The following is a 26108-nucleotide window of genomic DNA, read 5'->3' as shown; positions in this document are numbered from 1 at the left end:
AGTTATAAGAAGCCCCCTCCTCTTCTTTTGATACTATCAGTGTAGCTTTTGACCAGAGAGCGTGATGAATTAAATGTATGACAGATATGACAGGTGAGGAGTGCTTGGAGAGGGCTTAAACAGCAGGGATAAGACAAAGCCCCCATTTAAGAACAAAACCCCTACCCGATGGCTAGCCCGTTAATGACCAACCACTCTATTTGTCCTGGTGGATGAGGAGCAAGCTGATACTACAGACAAAGCTTTGTTAGCCACGGGGCTGTTCTTCAATCAGGCCACACAACCAACTAATTGAAATGCCCAGTTTTTCCCCCTCAGGATTTGATATACAAGCCAGGGGGTTTGTAGGTGTACTCTTTTCTTTTTCTTTTTTCCCCCCTGTAATGTATTAATTCAGCCACCACAAGTTTACAGCTGGACTAAGTGGAATTACACCATATAAACCTAAAAATCTATCTGCCGGGATCCAGCTAAGCCCTGGAGAGAGACAAGTCCAGCAATACAAATCCAAGGAAATTTGGAAGTCAATCCATTAGGATTACCAAGCCTTTGATTTTGGAAGTCACAGGCTCAAAATATGGAAGTGATGAACTCTATCTTCCTTCATTTTAGCCTCTTGTCAGAGGACTTATTGACCCCATTGGTTTTTTTTTAAACACATTGAAAAATGTGGACAGAATTTTATTGGGTTTCCACTATATTTTTAATGAAGGAAGACAGGAAAATATCTTCTTTCCTGAGCTCATGGGTAACACACCCTTTAAAATTTCGTATTTTTTTTCATATGTATTTTCTACATATTTAAAACTGCCACAAGCAAATCATCACTCTTCTGATCAGCTAAAGGCCCCTGTCCCCCTCTTTAAGGCTCAGGTTAACTTCCAGCCTGGTGTGCTGTACCTAAATGCAGAGCTTCAGGGTCCAGTAACTGTAAACCACTGGCTGCTTCCCAGACATGAAGAAATCTCTGTGCCCCCTGCAGACCAGGATTATATTCTCAATGGGCAGTCTCTCATTTTAGCCTACCAATCTGTGGTTAGCAGAAGGCCAGGAGTTTCCAGGGGTAGGTGCCAATGCGATATTCATTGTTAAACCCAAATGGGAAAGAAAAATTAGATTTTAGGGATGTAGTAATTGTCTGGGTATAATGGAAAACACTACCTGAAACAAGAGGAGTTTTCACTTTCAGAAGAAATTCAGTTTTTATCTCTTTGCTCCTTCCTGTCCTGCCCTCACAGTGTGCTGTGGTTGAATAACTCGTGCTCATGTCAGGAAACCTGGGTTCTATTCTTAGCTCTTCCACGGGCCTAGTACATGGCTTTCAGCACACCTCATACCCTTTCCATGCCTCAGTTTCCCTGTATAAAAATGCAAATATTCTTACCTATTTCAGAAAAAGTGTAGTCCAGCACTTTAAACCATAGAATTAAGATATCTGAAATCTCAAACTGATTATGGTATCAATTTTTGCTGTGTTTGAAGCAACTACCCTTGCCGACCCAAGGGGTCAGCTTCCCCTGGGAAATGCTGAATGGCCAGAACTCAGGCTTCCCAGTAGAACATATGTGCTACTTTTTGAGTAAGTGGTGTTTCTGTCTGGATAAGAGCCCAGCCTCACCTCGCAGTGAGACCACTCACATGGAATGCAAAAGAAAAGACAGTCCAAGCTACAGCCAGCAAAGCTTTTGGGAGCTGCTCTCACTAGAAGGCCACGGTGACCTTCTCTCCAAGTGCTTGTCTGCAGACCACCCAGCAGAGCTGTCCTGACTCTGGCTCAGCCATTACAGTCCTAATTCAGCATGTGGAGGCATAAGGCTAAAGTTCCAAAACTTCACCATGCGGGACAAAGGGCTGAAATGATAGCTTTCTTCTTCCCCAGGGAGCACCCTGGAAGTTTTGGCCATTATGCAGCAAACCACTGTATCTCTCACGCTCTCTCCTCCTCCACTTTTCCTTCATGAAAAATGCCTCAAAGTTTTGAGCCCATTCAACTTGGAATAAGTAGCAATTTGAACACTTTTGGAGGGCAGAAAAAGCACTTCCTGTCCAGCTCTATCTCATGGTTCTCTGACTCACTGGACACTCGCAAAGGTTAATTAAATAATGCTTAAATATTCATGATACATAAGGTCCCAGACAAATGATGTGTTAACATTATGATGCATAAAAGGGTCATTCAGTGAGAAAAACCTTGTAGAAATAAAGAGGAGAATATTGTTAACCTCACAGAAATACTCATTTTTTCACTACAGACGCCAATAAAGCTAGGCAAAGTTGTTACCAGGATTGTCACTAACCTTGTACTGAAAAAAAACAGACTTATTTTTAGAAAAAGAGCATAGGGATTCAGATCAATAAATTAAGGGGAAGGGGGTGTGGGTACAAAAAACCCCATTAATCTGGTGTATTTTGTTTTTGAATGTGCAGATCTGAACGGAAGCTGCATTTTTTCAGACAGCTTTCCAATCTCCCTATTAGATATAATGTTATAGTCTTATTACACATGTTGCCTACTAGATGTGCTCTGACTTTTATAGATGTCAACCCCATTTCTTAATTCAAGACATTTGTCTCTTGTGATCTCTGCGCCTCTGGGTTAGAGTTCCAGCCAAAGAGGTGAGCCAGCTTTGTATTTGCAATGCAGCCATAAAATCCTCTGGTGCTACATCCCTGAAAACTGCTGCTGCCCTGCAAAAAGGCCTGGATATTGTCTGTCTGCAGCTCAGCACCCAGAAAGGACATTTTGCAGAAGGGCTCAGTGGACATTCAGGAAAACTGCTTTCAGGACCTTATCTGAAGGACAATACTTAACTTTCACCACCTGGGCCTGGCCCCTGAAGGAAAACAGTCACACTCAATTATTGTCTTTTTCTAGACAATTACTATTTAATCAAACCTCCAGCTGATATTAACTGGTGGAAAAAAGGCTATTTTTAGTCAGGACAGTGATTCCCCCTCACTCCTTTCATCTATGAGTAATGTATTTCCTTTTGCTCTCAGTACCACAAACCAGTCCACACCAGATGCTCAGTATTAGGTAAAATTAAAAATGTGGGCATCATACCCTTTGAAAGATGCTTTGAACTCAAATTAATATACCTAAACCCACTATTTAAATTAAAGATATCCTGTCTCTCTGCTGTGTAGTTTTCCCTTTTATCAGAAGGGGAATTTTAGTCCATTTAAAAGTTTTTTGGTTCAGCTCCACAGACCACGCTTTGACTTAACAACACATTGTAATTTCCTTTTAGCCACAAGAATAAAGGAAATGTATAGAAGCAACACCATAATCTTGTCAAGCACTCTCTTTCGTTTCCCTGAACAAGCCTGTTTGAGAAAACGTGAAGCCTAAGATTTTTAAGATGTTATCTGGAAGATGTTTAGATCATGGAACACTTTTATTGAAAACAGACGTATGTATTTTTATGCATCTACTGATGTACCCACACACATAAAATATATGCCTACTAAATTCTTTTATGGACAAGAACAGAACAGCCTGAAACCTGAAGAGGATTTGCAGAGTTCAATCCTCTTGCCTCAGCATTTTACCTTTTCCAGACTTTTGCCCAGAATCTGCATGGATACTTGAGAAAGCCCCACCAGGGAAGTAACAACCAGGGAGCGCCTGCACCCAGACTCACCTGTGAGCAGGGCTCTCTAACTGCTGTCAGAAGTAACAATGTGGGAGCAGTGTAAAGTACATTGATTTCTCATGTATCTCTATGTATATATTTAAAACGTGCTCCTGCATTACTTGTGCCGTTTATTTGCATCTTTGATCTTTTTCAAAACATAATTATTTAAGTGCAACTTCTCTGCTTCTGGAGCTACAGGACTTGAGGCAGTTTGCTGAACATACTTGGACGTAACATTTCGTAAGCAAACACCATGCACCTTCACATTCAGTCCATCCCCTCCTGATGTCTCCCTTGATGTCATCACTGACAACGTTCAAACTACAGGCAGAAGTGTAAGAGCTGCCTCTTCCCTTTGGCACTAAACCATGGAGCTGTGAGTGCCCTGGTTTAGGCTCCGTGGGACCAGGAGCCATGTCCTGTCACACACAGCAAGCCTGGGAGGCACCCACACATGCTCTGGGGCATCCAAGTGTGCGTGGGATGCTGTTCCCTCTGCAGACCCTGAGGTCTCTTGGTCCTTGGCAGCTTTGCCAAGGGGCTGGTGAGGCACTGGAGGGCAGCTTGACCCTGGCCACAGCATAGGGAGGGGGATCTGCCAGGAGAAAACCCACCCGCCAGGCTGTAGAAACGGATGCTGCTGAACCTGCTGTACTGGACAAGTGGAGAGGTAAGAGTTGGCTGTGCTAATGATGCCACGGAAACTACTTCAGGACAAAGCAAAAGAGCAAGTTACGTGTCTGCAAGTTCTCTCAGTGCCAGTTAGACAGTGACAGTAAGAAAGTTTATCCCCAAGAGCTTTCTCCTCACTGAAGGTGTTGAGTTAACTGGAGATGACCTCTCACTGACCCACAGGCAGCATCTGCAAGTGGTGCACGGCAGTGGCGGCCAGGAAGCGCTTCTCACAAGCAGCGCCCTTTCAAAACACCACTCCGAAAAGCAACAGCTGAGGTGACCCTGGAGTCAGCTACCCAGCCCCATCCAGCATGGAGGACTCCCTTCAGTCTCCCTTCATCCTTCTGGGATTTCATCCATCTTCATTTGCTTTTTCTTGCTGCCATTTCCTCTGACTGTTCAAGCTGGGGACACTGGTAGCTATTATTCATTCTCTTGTTTCTTACCAGCCATGCAGCTGAGAGCTGCAACTTTCCAGCAATAAATATCACTACATCAGTTCTTATTTAGGCATTATTTTAATAGCTACATTTTTTTCTCAGATACTTCTTGGGCAAAAGCAGGGTTTACTGCATTATTACAGTTCAGAAATCTAAGAGAGAAATATCTCAATGCAATTACTAAGTGCCACTCTGGGTAACCACAAAATAACTTGCTAATGAAAATTCTGAATAGGAATGAAAATACAACTGAGGTATAAAGCAAGTAACTGTTCAAACCATTTGAGTTTAAGCGAGTATGAACAAACCTCTTCGTTGTGTACCCTTTTTGTCTATAAAAAGAGTGAAGAGATGAAGCAGCAGGACTTAACGGTTCCATGACAAACAGTGGTGTAAACATGAAGAGATTTTCCAATTTCCAGCTATAACTAACTATTTAGCTCTGGGTAATTCCAATAATTGTAGTCATCAACTTACAAAACTGCATAACTCGTATTCAGTTGACATGAATTTGAGTAATCTTGTTGCTACGTCTGGTTAAGAGAAGACAGATAATAATATATCTCGGTTTCAGAGTAGGGAGGGGGAAAGCTAGCCCTTCTCTTCCTCTCTGCTTCTCAGTGGTTCAGGGGGAACAGGGGAGAAATAGAGCTGTTGTGAGGGGAGTGAATTAGCATGGGAGATGAAAAGGCAAGCAGGAGTCCTGGTAGCAGATTTGGGCATAGGATGATGTTTACTATTCTAAGAACAGCCCCCAAAACTCTAATACCTCATCTTCCCTCCCCAAATGTGAGAAGGCAGGCTCTCTAGCTTGCATTAGTGGATAACAGTGGTGAGGAAGGCATACAAATGTACAGCCAGTGACAAGAAGCTCTCAGCTCAATAGAAAAGACACAAAGAGTCCGAGATTTTGTGTAAGACGAAGAGATCTATGACTTCCCCAAGGTTTAACTGAAAGCAGACAGCAAGGATAGGAGGTGAATGCATGAGTCCTGAATCGCAGCCCTTTGTCTCTATCACAAGACCCTCCTTCCTCTTGAATGTTTTGCACTATTTAGGGTAATCAAGAAAAAGAGTGCTTTGCCTTCCTAAAACAGGGAGAAGGGCAGTGGGTTCCAAAGAAATGACAAACCTTGCTATTGCCCCAGAAGCAGTGTTGTTTCCTATGCTGGTCGTGTGTGTTGAATCAAGACCAATGTCGATTGCATTAGGTTAGAAAATGCAGAGCCTTTCTTACAAAAGATGCAAGAGAGCATGTCTAACCATGCAGCATGCTCTGTTGCAAAGCCTGCAGAGCCAGCTCCAAGCCCCACTGGCTGTGAAAACTGTAGCGTCCTGACGGGTATGGTGGCACCAAGAGAGCAATGTGGATACATTAGCAGCTAAGTTAATAAGCTTTACAGCTCAGAAAGGCACACAAATTCATGTTCAAGGACATACTCACACTGTTTCTAAGGCAACCTCAATCACTGCTCATACTCTTGAAGGCTGCTGAACCTTGTTTCATTATGCAAGCATGATCATCTTGCTTTCTGGTTTTGCCCAGCTTGAGAAAGGATGTGGTTGTGCTCTATCAATGTGTCATGAGGTAAACAGCAAGGAGCCATTTCTTGAGTTTTAAGATTTTCCCAAAGAATAAAACTGTCCCAGGCAAATTCAGACAAGAAATTATTTAGTCTAAGAGGGGCTTTTCCATCACAGCAGTGAGGCAAAAAAATGCCAGCCTTAGTAAGATGGGCCTCATTCCTTAGTAGAACAATTTTTTAATGAAGCTGCCTTTTCTATCAGAAGACTGTGCTAAGTGACTGAGGAGACCTAGACCCATCCTTTCTAACAAGTCTTCTAAGGTATTTCTAAGAAATATCACAGTGGTCTAGACATTCAGATACTTCCAGAAGGGTGAACTAGTAAAACATTATGCAGACATTTTTTTCAGAGCAGACCATACATAATAAGTTTTCCATCTTTGGATAAAATTCTAGCTGACTGAGCAGGATACATGCATGTGCATGCCCATGAACTCACACTATTTTCAGTATCAAGACCATCTTCAAGCAATTTCTCACTCTTATAACGCATTTATCTTATGTAAAACAGATGCATGTCTTTGGGGTAGGCTTTTGTCTTTTAGTCTTAGATTGTGAATACCCCTTTTAATTAAAACGGGAAATAGAAATTTCCTCATTTATTTCCAAGCCTGAAGCCCACTAGCACAAGCAGCCATCTGCAGATTCAGCTGGAACCCTTTCAGCATCCCACAATAAGTCTGCTCGTTAAATTAAGGATCTTTGGACAGTGCAGCTCCACTGAGCTGTGCCCTTGTACACCAGCTGGAGCAAAGCTGAACTAGTAGTGCTGCATCCATGCTGAGTCCTGAAACTCCCGTCTCCAACTGGAGTTAAACAGTTACATTATTACTATTTAAAAGCTGCGTAGCTGATGATAATGCCACCCTTGTTAGCAACACCTTTTAAAGTCTCTGCTCTGTGCCGTGCCTAGTGATGAAGAAAACTAAATGAGGAAAGCAGCAAACATTGCAAATGGAGATTATCAAACTGCACAAGAGGCAAACCGGGGGAGGACACCTACTTATCCTTAATGCAAAATAATTCAGTCCTAACTTTCTCATTAAAATATATATATTTTAAAAGTCTTTCCTTTTCTTCACGTGCCCAAACGAAGGCGGAAGCAGTCATTTCCTTTCCCGATGATGGAAGTGATACCAACTCTTATGTCAGTATTAAGTGAACTTCCTCCATCCATTTCTGTCGAGTTACTGTCATGTGACTCAAATGCGATTATTAAAAGTGGGCTGTTCGGTTCCAACAAACTAAAGGCTTGCAAGTTTATAGGTACAATTTCTTCAGGCCCCTCCTACGGGTGATCAGATAGGGTGTCTATTGAATGGACTCAAAGAAACACAGTTTCACACCTGTCAGGACTAGATTAATATCCCTGCTAATTGCACTTTAAGAACGGCCAATTAGTTCTAGTTATAGAAGCTTTCATGGGTGAGGGGGAGAAGCAGCCTGTTACCACCATCAGGACTCATTGTTCCCCTGAATAGATTTGTGTCCCAAACTGCGCGTGCCTCAGCGGTTTGACTGGAAGCCCTGCTGCACACCGCTGCAATGACGCCTTTATCCCAGCCCCAAACCCGCTTTAATGATGATAGAGACAGCAGAGGTGACCATAAACATAAAAGGAAAATAAACTAGTGCTTTGCTGAAATTACAAAGCCAGAAACTATTTTCAAGACAGAAGCGGTTTGCTGAAATTTCTTAATAATCCAGACTTATTTTTTGTCTAAGATAAAATCTTGTTTTTACTCTAAAGCGACAGTACTTTGTAATAAAACACTTGCTCCAGCAAGGAAAAGAATGTCCAGTAATGTGCCTGAATTTGCAAAAGGCTGATAAGTGAAGTTGTGGCCTTGAAGTGGCAGCCTGAAGAGTGACACTGCAGCGCCAACACCACCAGTGGGACACTTGAAAACAAATCAGGGACCAAGGGTTAGTCCAGCCATTGGAACGTGACAGGAAGGCTAGTTAATAAACACCAGCTAACCCCCTCAATTACAGCAATAAATTGTTCAATTGGTTAAATGTCCACAGGTTCTGCCCCAAACACCTCTGTGAACTGTTTAATTAGCAAACTCTTGCATCACTGGACAATCAGATCCTGGTGAGCATGGGGGACGCTTGGCTCCTGGGGAGTGAAGGGCGCTGGTGCCCCACACAGCTCGACTCTGCAGGGCTTGTCTTTAAACCACGCAACCTGCTATGTTTTAACAGCTCTGGAGATTATTTGTTCAGTGACACCTATTTTTTAAAACAAAATTAATACTGTGAGGGCAAAATACAGCTTGGTTGCCATTCTTTCCACATCAGTTTTCTGCATTTCGATAAGAAGCCCGTACAAATTACAGCTTCTCACCTGCCGCAAGATTAGATAGCCATGCACGCGAGACGGGTTACGCAGCACACGAGATACCGAGTACCTGGAAACTGCATGTGGTACAAAGCAGACCTGCAGATTAAAAGTCAGCAAGCCTATTTCTTGAAAAGGTTTAACACACTGAATTTGGAATTATCTCACCAAGAGTTAAGAAACATTTGAAACATTGCAAAATGATTTATCATGAAGATTATGTAAGATAATATAAGATTGCTGGCTAAGAAGAGTATTTAGAGAATATTCATGAGGCATATGACACAAAAGCATTAGAAAATCCTGATACAAACCCAAGTTTTTGGTAAAAGCTGTTTCACAAAAACAAACAAACAAACAAAAAGACCCAAAAAACCCAAACCAAAACACCCCCCAAAAAAACCCCAATCATTTTTTCTCCTGAATAAATCAATAAGTTTAAGTTGATCACTGAGGATCAATTCATAGTTAAAAGACTCATGTAAGTTGCCTTCACTGGACTTCTAATCACTGTGATAAACCACTAATAGTACATATTCTGTTACTAACTAAAAACCACACACTGATGCAGTGGAAAAAAATGTGTGGCTTTTAAATTTGTTTGTATTAATAAGATCCATTTACCAGGAATTTCATGTCTGAAAAACGACTAGCCAAAGGAGATAAGTACTATTTGTTATGTTTAGACAATGAGGAGAAATTGCATTTCCCTGATGAAGTTTTCTTAATGAACAAAACCCAAGGTAAATTTATCACAGTTGGGAGTAAAAATAGGTACAGTGTTTGCCTGTGGAAAGCTGTAAGTGATTGCTCCCTGTCTCTCTAGCAAAAGTATTTCTTTGGAAACTGCCTTTAGGCAGAAATGTTCATTTAGAACAAATTTTTTAATAACATTGAAGAAATCTACTATTTTGCACTTCTGCCTGAGAGGTTGAGCCTGGATCCTCAAAGGATATCCAAAGAACAGACACGCAATTCTGTTTATTGGGGAAGGATGTGGTCAGACTATGCCCTGTCCTCTGCTTTGCAAAAATACACAAGTCATTGAACTAAACTCAGGATGCTCATGGCTGAACTTGGTGGCTCCAGGGATTTGTCTCGTGGTTACTGTGTTCTCCCACTGAGCCACCCGGAGAGCCTCAGCACGTAACTCAAGCTCGAAGATTCTCCTCCACGTACGTGGGTCCACATCCACGCTGGGAAACCTGTAGGTTCAGCGTTGTTACTGCCTCAGGTTTAAGGACATAAATGGTCTTACTTGATTTAACGTGCACATCTTGCACAGCTAAGCAGAGAAAACTCTTGAAATTCGGGTTCACAGGAAGATTTCTGTTGGCTTTACTAGTCACTGGGTCGATCTCGTACAGAGCGATTTGAATGCAAATTTTAATCTTTCTGGTGCCAGACCCCGCAGAGAAAAAATACTTCAGAGAGACTCTTTACTGCTAACAAATGACGTCAGCTACCTCACGTTTGTGCGTAGTGCTTAATGTTAAAGAAAAGAAATAGTTCTGTTAAATTGATGTGTATTACAAGCTGTTCTGTTAAAAGTTGTGTACTGACTGTTGCTGAATACAGGGGTTTAATGTCTGTGCCGCTGGAGTGGACAATGAAGAACTACTCTGGGTTTTGTTTTCTTCTTTTTCTCTTTTCTTTTTTTTTTTTTCTTTTTTTTTTCTTTTTTCCCCCCGTTTAGTTTTGTAGTACTAAGCGAATTAACATCTCTGAAGTCTCGGGGTCTCAGGACAGGCTTTCAGGCGACACCGATTAGCACAGCCTCGCTGAATTAAACAGACTGAAACAATTCAGGCCATTGACAATCCACGGGGGCAGGGTGGGGAGAAACTGCAAATTAGGAAAAGAATAGAGGACACAATACCAGCACTGATGTCCTGGCACACAGCTTTTATTCTGGAGATAGTTTACAAGCAGTTCGTAACCTTTGGACTCCAGACAGTCTGTAGAACCAACAAGAGGAGGTTCAAGATTCGGTCTGAACTTTCCATCGAGCCCCAGCAGTGTCAATATTTGGAGGATGCACAGGAACTCATAAAGTCTCCATAAAATGGATGTTAGTGAAACAAAACAAAATACCCCCGAAACTTGTATTCATAAAGTCCTTTTAGACTTTGTCACTTTAAGCCAAGAAGGTATTAAGGAGATAACAATTTATAACCTTGCTGTGCTTAAAAAGAGGAGTTTCCCTGCAAAAAAATCTAATGCATTTTTGTTTAACAAATCTGGAGTTCAAAAGCTGCTTCTCATTCCAGGTTCCTAACTCTGATTTGCTTCAAAAGTTTTGATTTATAAGTTTAAACTTTTTGCGGTTAGTAGAATAACTCCTAGAAATGGTGCAAGTGTGATTTTTCTGCCAAAGAAAAAAGTGACTGGAGAATTCACAAATCAAAATCACTTATGTTCCAGGCCTGTCAATATTTCATTGATCCGTTTAAAATATGTTAATCTTTCTTTCATTCTGTACTATAAATCAATTAAGTTATCATATCAAACCCTACTCTGTCAGGAGAAAATTATTTAAACAAAATAACAAATTAAGGTTTTGTTCTTTGATAGTAATTTTAAAAGACTAAATTAAAAAAAAAATACAGGCATGTAATTTTATTTTGTGAATGAAAGATGCTTAAAATAATCATTATGTATGTCAGAGACTTTCGTGTGATGCTAACTAGGAAGTGACATTTACTATTAACTTAGTTGACAGAGCTTTTGTGCAACCACAGTCAAATTAAGTATACTGTTAATAAATAACACAAAACTAGAAGAAAAAGAGTTGTCTTTTAAGTCTCTCATCATTTTGTTTCTTGTCACATGTTTAATGGTCTACATCACAGGGAACTCAATTAATTAAATGTACTTACAGCAGTGCAAGGGTAACCTAAATGAAGAGGGAACTGAATGCCCAACAATATTTTAACAAAGAATTTTTATCTGGTCAAAAAATACCTTAAATGCATCAAATTGTAAACTTCTGTTCCTGAACAGAGGCTTCTATTGTAGGCAATAAATGCTATACAGTTAAAAATCTATCATTTTATACAAAACTAGCTTGTTTTTAGATGTGGATCACTTCATTCATCAAGGGAGGAAAAGTCAGTCTGAAAAAATAACCCAAATTTCTGATGTAATTAATGTATCCCCTACTAGTCAGGATCAAAAAAATGAAATACCAACTTACTCTGCCCATAACCGTGAAAAAGTGAAACACACTGGGTTTGCTCTAGATATGCTTTTAAAGCCTTCAATGCTGAGTTCTGGATTTCTACCTGTAGGAACAAATAAACTGCTTATTCTTTAAAAAACCCCTCATTTTCATATTTCAAATGCATAGAGGGGAATTTGTATTTTACATTAAAAAAAAAACAAAGAAAAACCCCAAACAAACCCACACTATTACAACTCATCCAGAACAAGCATTTTTTAAACAGTTGAGATTTAAGATACTAACTCAACCCATTTTATAAGGCAAGACGATTAATCAAGATGATCATACAATGCTATCATTGCAGGAACTGTGCTTGGGTGAGAGGTCTCTCACATACACAAAATGTAGTTTTATGCCTCTATGAAATTCCAGAAAACAAGATTGTTACCCCATATGCCTAATAACAAGCAATTTCCATGAAGTTTTCAAAGCCCCCAGCATACAGGTCCACAGTTTTGACTCACCTTATCTATTAAGTTTTGCCTTGTACAGAGAGCTCAAAGTTTCAGCACTATCTTGCCCCTTCATTCTCCATACAGAGTATCTCCACACTGCAACCTCCTGTGTAAAGCATGATCTTGCCTATTTCTCTCCCCTTTCTCAAAGCCTTAGCACAAAGTTACGCCAGCTATCCTGAGAAGCTTTACACTGCATCAAGCACCCGTTCCAACCACAGTCAGTTAAAAAATCAAAATAACAGCTGAGTTGAGGTCAGCCACCCTACACACTTCAGAACATACTCAGAGACCCTACTACCCTCATCCCTCCTGTCTTGATTTGAGAACAGCAGCTCTAGTAACGTGATGCCTTTCTTCCCTTCCCTGTTTGAGCAGGCAGTGAAAGCCCTCCAGCTGTCTTCTACTCCTAAGAATAAAGCTTTAGTCTCTAACCTGAAGTACGTTGTCTGCAGAAATAAGACAACTCATCCCACACTGATAGCGTTTGTTTAAGGAACACAGGTTCAGCAGAGCCAGTTAACCATTAGCTAGCACCCATACAGATCATATTACACTCAGTGTGAATACTTGCTGAGGTATCCTTACATGAAGTTAGTTGAAGACAAGCACTTGGGTCGATCAGTCTTCTCTGAGCATCACTACACAGTAACACCAACACAGAATATCATGATGAACACTGAGCCAGCTCCAGGCACAAATTCAATGTTTGTAGAAAAGATGGTTGTCGAATACCACACTTAAACCACTCAAATTTTTATTCCCAATACCAAAAACTGCTTAGGAGGTATTCACATAAATAAAAACTCATACTAGATGTTTGCAGATTTAACAGACATCCCTAAAAGTGATCCATGCAAATGTTCCCCTACATTCATCCATAACCTGCTCAACTCCACAGACTGAAAACAGCAGCTGTCTTCTTAAAAAATAATATAAAGTTACCACACTTCTTAAATTTTTTTTTTCCAAGAGTCTCACAAGTTAATTATTCTGGTCAGAAAACTACTTAGTGCTGCCATTATTTTGTATCAACCTAAATCTTGACAAAAACTTCAGCTGCAACAATACTGTATCATGTCACGTGAATCATTTTGTCAAGCCCAAAGGACAGGATTTATTATTATGGACTTTTATTACAAAACCTTCTAGCAGGCACAAGCAAGAGCACTGTGCCAGGCATCACGATAACGTGCAGAAAGAAACCTCACCAGCTCAAAGAGTTTGAAAGAAGGGAAGTAGCATTACCTCCACAGGACAGAGTGTGTGTTGGGGCTTAGAAAGATTAAGCCCCTTCTCCTGCAACTTCAGACTTAGCATGGCAGCTATTAACATTATAGAACTTTTTATGCATGCCAGGGCTCACCAGGACTGAAGCACAAAGGAATGTCAGTCTCCAGTAATTCAGCCTGAAACAGACATAGGAACAGAACGCACATCTCTCCTGTCTCCTACCCACTATTTTAACAGCCCCAGCTTTACCCCCTTTTTACACCTATACACCTCTTTTCTTGTGACGGTTGGTGCTACCCTGTTCCTGGTTTATATTAATTCAAGATCCAAATCTAGTGCGTAGCTTTTCAATCTTCGTAGCACAAATAAGATTAATTTTTAATTTTAAGGCCCTGATTCAGCAAAACATTCAACTACATGCTTAATTCTATCCCTATTCAGTAAAGTACTTAAGTATTTGCTTAATTCTCATTTACTCTGCTGAGACTTGAACATGTGCTTTAAGATAAGCCTCTTCTTAAGTACTTTGCTGAACTGGGGCCTAAACTGTGACCTAGGAGCCAGGAGGAAAAGAAAAAAATAGATCAATAATGCCCAGTGTTATATCCTCAAAATATTAGGTTAGCTGACTGCAAAAGACGAAGAAAAAATAAAAATCACTTTGATTCAACTAGTACGTACAGCTAGTATAGCTGTTGCATTGAAAGAAATGTTATAAAATCTTACTAAAATACATATCTTCAAAAATTCCTTCTTGTTGCCCATTTAGATCTACAAATATGCCCTATAGCAATGTGTTGAACCTATCACTCGGTCTCAGTTCCATAACTGGAAAGAAAAGGAAATTTAGAGCAGAATCCAATTTAATAAGTACAGTGGCATAGAATTCAGTTTTGCGTTATCTTAAGAGAAAATTAATGGAGAAATTGGGAAGATGCCAGGGAAGGACTCCATAGTAAAAACAACAATAAGGAAAAAAGATCGACTCTGGTACTCCACTAAAATAACTGCCAGAGTTTAGTCACCATCAACAGAAACCACGTTTACTACACTTACACTGTGTAATACAGTTTCTTGCTAAAAGGTCTCATCATGGGTGGAGCCTTGGGCCAGTGTGGAGATAATACAAGATCGGGATCAAAGAAGCCCTTGGCAGGTAGGGGAAAATGTAACTAAACATCTAAGTTTAGGCTTAGATACCAGAGAAGGCAAAATATTATTACAATTTTATTTAAAAAAAAAAAAAAGTGGAAAAATATATTGGCTAGTGGCTTATTTCTATCTGTCTGTCCTATCCTTATCACCATGAATCATTCCATAAAGCATCTTCCTCCAGTTGTAAGATCCTAAATTAACCACACATACCCTTTTTATTGCAGGCTCACCGTTCAAATTAAAGGTACCTTGTCTGTTTCAAGGATATTGGTATCAATTCAACAGACATGGCCAGAAAGTACTGGGAAGGTGTAAGTCAGGAAGAGCATCTGCAGATGGAACTTACATCCTATTTCTTCCTACAATCTATTATTTCCTGGCAAAAAGTCTGGTGAAGCCCAAGTACTTAGATCGGATACAGGTTTCTAAACTGCAGAAAGATGATTTCACTAGGTTTGTGCCCACACAAATGGAACTCAATGCTCCAGATGAGTTCCACCCTTGGAGAAACTGACCCACTGACGTTTTGCCAGGAGAAGAGTCCCTCTCACAAATAAAGACCAAACACATGCCACTGAAAGGTCTTCTGTTGGCAAGTCTTTCATGTCAGCTGCTGCTTCTGCTCTTCCTTCACGAACTGCATTTCCTCTGCATTTGGAATCCCTGTTTTCATCTACCTTTTGATTTCTAGCTAACAGGAATGCTGTTTAATCTTTACAATTCCTAACTTACACATATGCTTAGCTTCACGTACTGTGAATGGTTCCACTGAAGCCTGAATTATGGCACATAAAGCTGAAACATATGCCTAAGCGCCTGCAGGATTGGAGCCTGAAAAATGGAGTATTTACTAGCTATTACCCTTTTGATGGATCCATCCCACTATAACGATGGATAAAAGTGTTTATTAAAATTTTTGAAGATGAGAGGTACTCCATAAGTACATGTGTGGGGTAGGGGAAGTGGAAAGACCTAAAGACACAGGTTGCACTGGCTGCCCTGATGTTTGCCATAGAAACCACACATCATTATTAGCAGCTGCAGGATTAAGAAGCTTACGTGTTTGAGGTAGTTCCTCATATTTTGGATAAACACAGCCAGATAGTGCAGTTTCTTGGCTTCCACCTCAGTTCAGTCTGCAAAAGGAAGATGTCCCACATGGACACACCACTCCTTGGAAGGCTCTGCTGCAGCAACATCCACGCTCAGCATCAAAATGCACAGTCGCCCCTGTCACCATGGCCTCTCTCTCCTACCTGTGGCCAATGGCTGAGACAGAGCATGGCGAAGGGATGAGAAATGTCTAATCTGTATTCCCCTTTGTCAGGAGGGCAGGGAAGGTCCGCCGGTGCTCCCCTTCGATCACATGCAGGACCAGGTAACTGCTGTCCCCTCCTGAGCTGCCGGGGCTGTGGAGGTATAAAATATTTCCTAACAAAAAGAAACTGGATCGCTTGCCTAGGGGACCCATAATGTTTATTCTGATGACAATGGAAGACTGCTTTGATCCCCACAGCAGCCACATATCTCTGATTGCAAGCAGCAAGCCCACGTCAACACACTTACAATGCATGTACCAGCCTCCTTCCTCCTGCCACGCTGGATGTCAGGCTAATCAGTTTGATCTGACAGATTTTAATTAAATTAATTAAGATCTTTCTGAATGGACTTGATTAGTGTTCCACAGAGGAGTCCCTCATGAAAAGGAACACTGTCAGGAAAAGCACTAATGTTTTCTCCTCTCATAACGAGAAGTTTCTCGGGTTGTTATTGGATTTTTTACACCATTAATAAAAGCACTTTATGAACACATAGCATATGATGGGTTTTGACACCCTGTTGTATTAAATAACAATAGTCTTCTACACACAAAGAGAAGATTTTCATGTCCTCCTTCAACCAATTTTGTTACTGCCAAATCCACCATTTCAAATAAGATGACCTTATCTGATTTAAACAGAAATATGCAAAATTGAGACACAAAACAATCCTGATCACTTCCAATCAATCTTCACAGAGCAGCTTCTTGTACAAATATTGGGAACTCAGCATGTGCAGAAAGGAGATGTTGCTAACACTATGAGAGGCCACCTTGTTCCCTGCATTGGCTTGTGCAAGAACCAAGACCATTTTTGTTCCACCAGACTTGACTAAGATTGTATTGGCATCATTTTCAAAGGGTTCTGCATGGACAAATCCCCCTTTTATCCGTACAGACGCAACAGCATGACCAAGGTAGAAGGCATCACCTTGCTCTCCGCACCACATCTGTGATCTGCTTGCCTGGGATCTGCAAAAGCATTGGGTCTGGAAAGCCCCTGGTACTGGTAACAAGTGGCCACAGTCACAATGTCCACAAGAGGCGTCCCACCAGCCAAGACAGGCACAGCCAAGTAGCAGGTCCTGCAGCTAGTAACGACCTCTGCTGTATCACAGGCAGTCAAAAGGCCTTGTGCTGCAGAAGCCTATTAAAAAGTGACATGGAATCCCAAGTTCACAAATAGAAAAGCTCATTGTACTCTACTTATAGTAAAGACATCCTTGACTAGATGATAACCATTAAAATGCAGTTAATTCCTACCACTAGTTTAAATTGAATGTACTTTGAAAAATAAACTCACCTCTAAACATTTTTTTAATTTTCCCTTGTGTAGCAGGCAGAAAGTGGACTTCTCTACCCACTTTTTTTTATCTCGCATTTCTCCCCACTTTCTATGGTTAGTTTAATAGCAAGTGAAGCTTCTCAATAATTGCAAAGGATTTTGAATTCAACCTGAGAGGAAGTAGCAATGATCTTGTTGTGACTGAAAGAAGCTCAGATACTGAAAAAACACTACTTCATCCACCAACACTTCCTTTTTCCCTGAAGCCAGAGTGGTCATTCCATTATCTGGAAGGGTCAAATGATGGTGAGTCCTGTGAATTTTTTTTCTGAGAAAGGCTGAACAGGGGAAGGGGACTCTGAGGTGGAAAGATGATGTATTTGGAATGGAAGTCAAAATAAAGGAGAGCTAAAAACAACACTGTGAAAAGGACAGAAAAAGGAGGAAAAAGATTGAAAGCATAAGATAGAGAGAGATTAAGACACAAGGTACTCTGAGAGACAGACTGAATGAGATAAAACAAGAGATAAGGCTGATATCTTCCAAACAAAGACAAGATCTTGAAAAAGAGAAAATAGTGTTAACAGGAAATTGTCTAATAGAACAAGAAAGAGGGAAGAAGAAAAAGAAAAGACCATTTTAATTTTTAATCCATGACCCCTCTTTGTTTTTTGTTTTTGTTTTGGTTTTTTTTTCATTTTTTTCAACATGTCTGATACTCTATACATATTACAAGAAAATCTTGTGTTCTGATAAGTCAGCCCCCATTTACTACAGCGTTCCAACAAACAAATGCTATTCCAGCTTATCTGCTGGTTAGTCTGAATCCAGCAGACCCAAATGCATTTTCTGGTGTTATTTTGGTTAGTCTCATGGCTTTCTGAAGTTCAAACTAATTTATTCTGAGCGTGAGCCAATAAGTAAAGTCTTCTCATTGTACTGAGATTAGATTCACATGTCAATGTACAAATTCCATTCTCAAAAACATACCTGGTTGCAGCATCTGTTGCTGCTTTATTCTCATGACCACACTCAGACAAGAAATAGAAATTGGCTAGAGTGTAATTCTGTCAAGCAATTTCAACAGAAACATCTATTTTGAGACATTTCTGGCTATTTTATAAAAGCTTCAAGGAAAAAAGGCAGATAAACAAAGAGGCATAGATTTGCCTTTGCCAGAAACAGAAAATAAAGGGTTTTCTTTAATAAATTATATAAAGAAAGATAGGCTGCAATAAAAAAGACACAACCAGAAGGAAAAAGAATTCAGTGCGACTGACCTTCAAGTTCCCTCTGCTCTTTCATTAACTGTCCACTGAGGTGATCCCTGGCCAAATACGGCAATTGAAAGCCTGTCATAGAATTACAAGATGAATTAGGGACTGCTGCCACAAATTTACAGCTACCAAGGCCTCTGCTGATTACTTTTTCCCAGACTTGAAACTAATTTCACTGGAAACACTCCTAACGTGGCCCCAAGATCAGCATCACGACAAATGAGGAACGGGAGTAACACTTTTCCCTTCCAATTATCGGGTGGTTTTTTTCTTCACTGTGGTTTGTACGCAAATAGACATAATTTAAGCCAGTGTGACATGAAAGTGCCAGCTCTAACATGGATTGTTTGCTTCCTGAAAAACTTCCCAGAGAAACCCGAGTTTTCAATTCCCTTGCGGAAAGGTGACTCCTGTATTTTTTTCTTTACCTTCTGACTTGCAGAGCTTATTAAATACCTGCAATCATCAGCCTGAAAAATTACTGACTCACCGCACTATCAATTGGAAAGCTAATGCAGTTGAAACTGTACAGATAGCTCACTACAGGTGAGTAACTTCACATGCATGGGTAGTGTCACTGCACTTGGTGGCATAACTCATGTGCATAGGTATTTGCAAAACCAGGGCCTCAGATTGTAAAAGCACTGAAGCAGAAACCAGATCTTATCTGCCTGTAAAGCACCTGGCAGTGCACCTATCTCTGCCACTACATAAATTAATTATCATTAGCATCTGAATTTTGTCAGCTCCAGCATTCTCCTCCAACCTCAAACACTGAATTTCTTGCCAGAGAAGTGTTGGTGCACAGTAGATGATAATAATATGTACATGAATACTTAACTATTCTGGCATTCAATGTAGCGCTATTTCAAAAATTTCAATACAAGATGAACACGTGTAAGGCATCTGAAAAGCTTTTAATGTCCGAGGCCTGGGTGGGGTAAGGAAAATCTTTAAAAGTAAAAAATACACTGAATTGAAATCTTGAAATGTTTTGACCTTTAAATGGAACCTTCCTCCCCTCCTGAGGTTTAAGATAAGTTCAGCAAACAAAATTTCACCCTAGGCTTGACACATAATCTGCTAAATTACTGAAGAAATAAACAAACACTTTTTCCTTTTAAAAAATTCAACATAATTTCAAAAGTCATCAATTTTTTTAACTGCTCGTGAGAGTTTCTGCATATAAGCTTACCTACAATGTAAAGTCTTCAGATTTTAACAGGAAATACATACTTAGGAAGAGAGAAACAGTTGTGAAATAGCACCTTGAAGATAAGGAACTCTGAGCAAGATGACTTTTGGTCATCTGAAGAAAAGAATAGTCATCTTCCTTAATCATTTCAGACTGATTGCTTCAGTTTGGTAATCTCACATTTCAATAGGTTTTTACTGCTGAACCTACAGAAACAGGGAGGGGGACAGGAGGGGATGGGAGAGGACAGGACTAGAAGTGCTGGTCAGTTCACTCAACCCTTCCACTGGCAAAAAACCCCAAACAAACCAAAAACACCCTACACAAACCAATCCCAACTATGAACTAGTAAGTCGAAATGGAAAAAAAAACCAAACCCCAAAGTCAATCTAGTTCTACGCAGTTCTTATCTCCCTCGAAAAAAAATTGGAGGGAGCATTTTTGTGTTTGATGGTTACCTGTTACGTAAAGCTTATTCAAGACAGCAGCTGGCTTTGATGCATGTATGGGCATTCAGTGCCACTCTTTCTCCTCTGCTTTCTCTTTTGACTTTCTCATCTTTGCTAGTGGACTATTTAGCTCCTTCAACAGCACAAAATACTCCAGTGAACAGTGAAAGCTACTGCATGCTCATCAAACCAAAACTAAACGGAAATTGAGAAAAACAAACAAAACCAATCAAAAATATGAAGGATTAAACTCTTCACTCATTTGTTTAGGTAAGACAGAAATCCAATCTTATAAATCCCATGCCAGCAAATACATTGTAACTGTAGTCACAAAGACTCTGATTAACTTATATATTACACAAAAAATATTGCCTCATTAACATGAAAAAAGAAAGTGCATTATTTTTCATTCTAGTCTGAGGCCTGCTTGGATAGGTATGGACACAAGAACTCTTTACCTGCTACCTTATGACACCACTATTTAAAAGCTGTTTTTCTTTTGTTGTCCCAAAAATCACGAAAGTTTCACAAGTCAGTTTCTGGTAACACACATTTCCTTGAATTCTTAGGTGGGTCCATTAAAAAAAAGTTGAAGAAATTTTAGCATTTTTGCAGGAGTGTGATGCCAAAGTCCTACCACGTAGAGCAGTACTTTAACTCAAAGACAGAAGCATGTTTTTCATGTCGATGACAAAAAGGAAAGGAATACCAAGATAAATTAGTCACAAAAAGAATTACAGAAATAACAGTGTATGATTAAAACACAAACAATGACAATGAAATCTAATCTATTCTGAATCTTTACCTCTTTCTCTGCTTGTGTTGTGTAATAGAAAACCGAATACACTCACAATATCTCACCCCAGAGGAAGAGTCTCTCCTAACACAACATATACCACTTTGCATCTAATAACTATGTACATTTAAAAAAAGAAGAAAAAAGGATTTAACTCGGAAGAGTGACAAAAAGTACAGCTGATAACTTGACTACAAAAGCACTTCCTTAAATTGTGCATCATCTTGAGGGCTTCACCCACCTCAAGAAGCCATCCTTGGTGGCAGCTACTTACACAGCTCTTTCTTTGCGTGGAAAACACTAAGTGGAAACCTCACCTTGGATATAGGTCAGCGCATCAAGTGTACTCTGCTGGTCAGTGCCTAGGGCAGGCGTGAGCAAGGGCCGGCTGGCCGCTTTCACGCTGAGACCTTCGCCAACAGTTCAGAGTCTTTATGGAGTGAGAAAGTAGAGCAGAAGCTCAGAGAGTACATCTTTTAAGCAGGATATTTAGGAGCCTCTGCAATCCTTTTACCAGACACACAAATGCAACCTTGGCTGCTTGCTGCTTTTTTTGTTTTCCCCCCCCTCTCCACTCTAAAAATACTAACCCATCCTCTGAACTAGTTGGAAGGGACTTGCGAAGGGGTGGAGTAAGGGAAATCAGTGCACAAGTCACCTTTCAGCCACCTATGACATCAGCCTGCTGCCCTGATTCCTTCATTAATACCTTTGAGCTGAAAACAATGGGCCTACCATTAAGCACCACACAGTTCGAGATAAGAAAGCCCTAAGCAGATAATAATCGGTGCATTTAGCTGGATTTCAAACATTCAGCTGCTTAATCATTTCTTCCTCACTGCATGCTACCCAAACACACGGGGAATGCTTTGGACGCCTTGGGCTAAGGAAGAAGGAGCTGGGGTGTGGGGAAGAGGACGGAGAGAACAGAGCCACAGGATGGGGATTGGGGGGGAGAGGGGGATTTCATTGGCAATCCTCTCCCTGGGAAATGAAAACATTTCTTAATTGCCATTAGGGAAATAGGTTAAATACAGGCTTGGTAAGCTGCTAAGGGCTGGCTAACAGATTAGAGGGGATGGCTGTTGAAGTATACTCATTTCCATTATATGACAGACCAGGGAATTTTTATTTTCTTAATAGTCTTCAGAGACTGTTCTGTCAGGCACTGGGTGTGAGACTGCTAGTTAGATTTTTAACTAGTCACCTTCCAGCTGACGAAATGAGGCCCAGTTCTCTGGCCCTGAAGTGACTGCTTTCCTGTTTCATCCAAGGAAACAGAAACTGCAGGACATGCTGACAGGGAAGGTATTGTAACACCTGCCGGCTTTGCTCACACAAAATAACAATGAGTAATCGCAGAATCAGAGAAACTAAAGGCATGATGCAGCATACCTGTCACACAGGAGGAGGGGTAAAAAACCACCTCAGGATCCCCAAACACTGAACAGACTCACGAGCTGTGCTCAGTCCTGCCAGGGCTGAGCAACTCCTCACCTCTGAAACCTTGGGGCCCACGCTGGGGAGAGTGTGGGCAACTGAAAAATCTCAGATGCCACTGCTAAGATCCTCAAAGCCCTCTCCTTCCCCACGTTCTGCCAAGGCACCTCCTTCCTGCCTGTGCCCTTCCTCCTCTCTTGTAAGTTCCTCAAAGGCCCCATCTCTAGCTTATAATGAGGATGATAAAATTTTTAGCAAACTGAGCGGGAGCAAACGGAAATCAAGTTTTCTTGTAAAGGGGCACAGCCTTTACTCATCCACAAAACTAAAAAGCAGCCACAGGCAGTACACACAACAAAGCTGAGACACCATCCTGTAATCCTTCGTCATGCAAAACTCCCTGGGGCATGAGTGGGAGTTTTATCTGAGTAAGGTCTGAGTTTTTTTAAGGAAAGTCTTTGTTCTGGGGCTCCCTGAAGCCAATATACTGAACTATTCAAACGACCATGGATTGGCAGGTGAAGTCGACAGGGGGTCATTTGAAGAACAGGTTTCTGGCAGCAATGCTGGTTTAAAGCAGTTGCTGCCACCTCCCTCTCTCTACCTGCTGACATATTTACCTTCCCCCACCCCAGTCTTCTCCACTGATAAAGACACAAGGATTTGTACAGCTGAGAGCAAAATGGACCAAGGAACTACTCTGGCTGTAAACTACCTTGTCTGGGAACTCTTCCACAAGTTTTAACTTACACTTATAAACAATTCCGAGGCAGGGAACACTATGGCCATGATTTAATAAACAAGGAGCAGGGACACACAGGCTACAGACATGGCTGCAACCATTCTATGTCACTGCCAGCTACTCACCCAGGAGGGCAGGGCCTATGTCACATGTGCCAGCACCACTCATACTCCTTATAGGGCTGCATGCAAGTCACCTACCGGTAACAACCTACCTGGTCTATCTTTAACACCCAAGCCTTGCCCAGGTATTGTCCAAAAGAATGCTAGATGAGTCAGGCCAAAGCTGCTAGCAACCCTCCCCACCAGGGCAGTGTATATATCCAGCACCTAAGGCTCCTGTGCCCAGTAGGCACAATCAGTCTCTGAGCTGCTGGGCTAGTGATTGTTAAAGGTGTTTTGTCTCCTCAGGGAAAGAAGAACAGCCTAGAGTGATCTCCATGACATATGATCTTTTGAGATATCCACTGTGTATCCATCTGCATCATCAGACATCTCAACACAATTTAAAATCTGGTGCTGTCAGTTCCATCTATCTGACTAAATGTAAACTTCTCTGTTGCTGATGTCTGAAAGAGATTGTTAAATATGTTGTAACTGTTGGCTGGTTTTCTCCACGGACAGTCAAGGAAGATCTGAGAAAACTGACTCAAACTCTGGCATGTGAAGATGGGTGAAAAACACGCCACCCCTGCTTCCTGCCCAGAATCATGCTGGAGGCAAAGGTCAGCCATGAAATTTATTTTGGATGTTCTCTCTTTCAAGTCAATGTGCTTGCCACAAGATGAGACCCAAAGCCCACTTACATGGGTGTACGGACTGTGGAACAGCAACCACTTTGGTAACAAATGGTATTGAAGTCCATTTGCTCGTTTGTGCTGCTATCACAGATTCAGCCAGCAAGGGCAGAAAGCCCATTCATTTACGTAGCACTAGCCTGTGTGTATCACTTCACTGGTAACTCCATGGACCTCATTTACATGGAGTGTATTTCCCAGGAGCACACTGGATCTTGATCTGACATCAGTAAGAAATGAATAAGCTCAGCATCTCCCTTGGTTCTTGCTTCCCTTTTTCAGCTCTCATTCAGAAACGTTTGACTGTTTCCCATACATAGAAATTATCTGTGAATTAAAATTAAACCCTGAGCTGCGTATTCTTCCCAGATGATCCAAGAATTGATAGGAATACATACACCAGGGCAACCAGGGAACTAAGGTTATAGTGTGCTTGTTCTAAAGAGCCTGGGAGAGATCCTTTGCATCTGCCAATCATTTCAGGTCAGAAGTTTTGGTTTTCCTGTGACCACCCATTTAGTCACAGCCAATCTAAACCAGCCACAGCAGTGCCCAAAAGACAACAGAATAAGGAAAGTACATTTTTGTGTGGTAGCTGCCCACAATATCCTTAGGAACTGAATGCAGCCACTCTGGATGGGTGTAAGAAACACTGGTTTAGGTCCATGGAAATCAGTGGCAAATTGAGAGTGTGCCTTTTGTATGAAATTCTATAATAACACTGAAATCTCTTTCTTAAAGGAGAATTATTAACAGTTTTCATTTATGCTGTGGTAGAGGGAGAACAGTGGGGAAGTAACAGAGGAGTCTACTGTTACCCCAGACTGACAAGACTTTTTTTCCAGCATAGGTACACTCCAAGATATGCACCCTTTATTTACATTTGGACATGCAAGGTAAGACTTACATGCAAGTGTAAGCCTTTCCAAACACATGACTATGCTATGGTGCAACCCTTCTTAGCAAACAGCGTACATTTATTTGTGTTCAAGACCATCTGAGTGTCTCTGAAAGGCACCGCAGGCTAAGCCAGCACAATCCTGCTTCCCAACGAAGAAAAACGATGCTGTCTTAAATGTCATAGAAAGTCAGCTAGTGTGTTTTTTTTCTGTCATTAAGGAAATGAGAGGTACTGTTTTGAAGTACCAGTACAGCAGAAAAGTAGTGGATACACTGTGCTTAACATGAAGTACTTTCTTTTACAACCTAAGTAGCACACAGGTAATTTGTCTCTTTCTGCAAGTTGTGACAAGTCAAATGACTCTGAACCCTACCTTTAGCCTGCACAGTCTTGTAATATAACAAATTTATTTTCCCTGCTTATTGCATAGGCATTTATACTATGTGTAAATACAGAAATAATGTATCTATATTAATGAATGGTCTCCAGAATAATATCATGACATCAGATGATTATCCTTCGATGGCATAAAATTAATAGGGTCAGTGGAAGAAGCAGCTTTGTGGTAAGCATGGGAACTATTGCTGCAAACAGGGCTCCCGATTCCTAAATATAAATAACTCCAGATTATTGTTTTTTGAAGTTATTCTTTACAAGTTTTTTTCCATTTCACACATCTAAAGAGAACATCTCTATTACAATATCATATTCTACAAGAAGGAAAATTAACCTCATCAGCAATTCTGGAATCCACCATGTCATTAATTGCATCTCAAACCATGTTTGGCAAGCCAAAAATGTTTTGAGGAATCCTGGAGAAGTAGTTGGACAGAAGTCTACTTCTAATTATATAAAAATGTTGTGCTGGGAAATAAGTTGCTTGTGACTTAACTATTAAGAATAGACCATTTTTTATCAAAATGTTCCTTGCATCCAGTCCTTTATACTAAAGGAAAATAAGGAACAAATGGACTATATTCCACAATGGGTGAAAATCATCTCATCTACACTAGAGCAGCTCCACTGCAGCCCAGTACAGACACATTAGCAAGAAACTGTAACTAGATGAAGTCAAAGAGTAATAAATTTTAAAGATTAATTTTTATTTTAAATAAATAATGAAGTGAACTACCTGACACAGGGGGTTGTCTGCATTACTT

The 26108-nt window shown here is 40.7% G+C and overlaps 1 protein-coding gene across 4 annotated transcripts in view; it reads right to left on the bottom strand.

Moving 5' to 3' along the window:
- PRDM1 (PR/SET domain 1) overlaps nucleotides 1–26108 on the bottom strand; it is a 112654-nt gene that overhangs the window by 44241 nt on the left and 42305 nt on the right. The window contains exon 1 of one of the 4 annotated variants that reach the window (XM_042017254.1): nucleotides 18633–18704. The exons of the other annotated variants lie outside the window; for them this stretch is intronic. The gene's annotated coding sequence lies outside the window, so the exon portion shown is untranslated. Of the gene's footprint in view, nucleotides 1–18632; nucleotides 18705–26108 lie in introns of those variants that run through there. 4 annotated transcript variants of the gene reach the window in all.

This window comes from Corvus kubaryi, unplaced genomic scaffold, assembly GCF_017639235.1.
Source record: "Corvus kubaryi isolate FWS band 111438036 unplaced genomic scaffold, C.kubaryi_AGA036_p1.0 split3-73, whole genome shotgun sequence".
In the NCBI taxonomy this organism is placed as follows: Eukaryota; Metazoa; Chordata; class Aves; order Passeriformes; family Corvidae; genus Corvus; species Corvus kubaryi.
Note: the sequence above shows the minus strand (reverse complement) of the source record. Positions and strands in the feature narration are given on the sequence as shown.